Source organism: Petaurus breviceps, unplaced genomic scaffold, assembly GCF_028583685.1.
Source record: "Petaurus breviceps papuanus isolate PSGF00001 unplaced genomic scaffold, PetGlider_PUasm1.0 151, whole genome shotgun sequence".
NCBI classification, from domain to species: domain Eukaryota; kingdom Metazoa; phylum Chordata; class Mammalia; order Diprotodontia; family Petauridae; genus Petaurus; species Petaurus breviceps.
This window is the reverse complement of record NW_027185712.1, coordinates 36108532-36109574: the sequence shown is the minus strand read 5'-3', so window position 1 is coordinate 36109574 and position 1043 is coordinate 36108532. Positions and strand designations below refer to the sequence as shown.

Below are 1043 nucleotides of genomic sequence, written 5' to 3'. Positions count from 1 at the left end.
CACACACACACACACACACACACACACACACACACACACACACACACCTCTGTCTCTCACTCTCATACCATTCTAACCACATTGATTTAATTTTTGTTTCTGAATCCAAGCATCTCATTGCTCCCTGAAGTGCTCTCTTTCCTCACCTTCTTCTCTTGGAATCCTTAACTCCTTTCAAAGATCAACTCAAGAGTTACCACCTTAAGGAGGCCATTTCTGATTTTCAGTTCCTAGTGTCTTCCCAACCAAAACCAGCCCCTCCCACCCATACCAATACATGCCAGATTACAGTGTGTATATTTTCACTTGTATCTATCCTTTTTTCTCAATAGTATGTAAGGATGCTGAAAGGATATTTTTTTTTCCTTTTTGTCTTTGTATCTCCAGTGCCTAGCACAATGCCTATTGCATAGTAAGTACTAAATAAATTATTGTTGTTGATGGATTGATGATATGTAATTCCTGCTCTTCATACTTGATCAATCAACCTTTTTTTAATGCATCATAAATCTCTTCTCTGATATATTTTATGCTGTTAATAATTTGCAGCAACCTATTTATCCTATCACATTCTATTCTTTGCTCTTTGGATGATCAGTAGTTTTGATTCTTCAAGGATTTTGGTTTTACATTATTTATAGACATATACCATCAGAAGAAGAAGGTGGACATTGTAACAATCAGAATTTGTTTTATGGAGAATTTTGGAATTTTTCAAAATACTACATAGTTTTTTTTTCCCAAATATAACCTTACTTTCTCTTATCCTCATATTTAGTCATTGTACTGGCTCATTTCAGGTTGCAGATGGGGGGAGGATTGGGGGAGAGAGAGGGGAAAGTACTGAAGATCTACTTTGAAAAAAAATGCTATAGAATAAAATGTTTGGACTATGTCTGAAGCTGGATTTTAATTCCAGTCTTCTTAACTCCAGATCCAATGTCTGAGTCAGTTCACTACCTTGCTGCCTCTGGTTTAGGGATTTTTCACTGTAATTTGGGGAATTTTCTTTTTTTTTTTCTTTTTTTTTTTTTTTTTTTTTT

The 1043-nt window shown here is 34.9% G+C and overlaps 1 protein-coding gene across 5 annotated transcripts in view; it reads left to right on the top strand.

Annotated features, from left to right (window-relative positions):
- CTNND2 (catenin delta 2) overlaps positions 1-1043 on the top strand; it is a 1206354-nt gene that overhangs the window by 415070 nt on the left and 790241 nt on the right. The gene's annotated exons all lie outside the window — the stretch shown is intronic.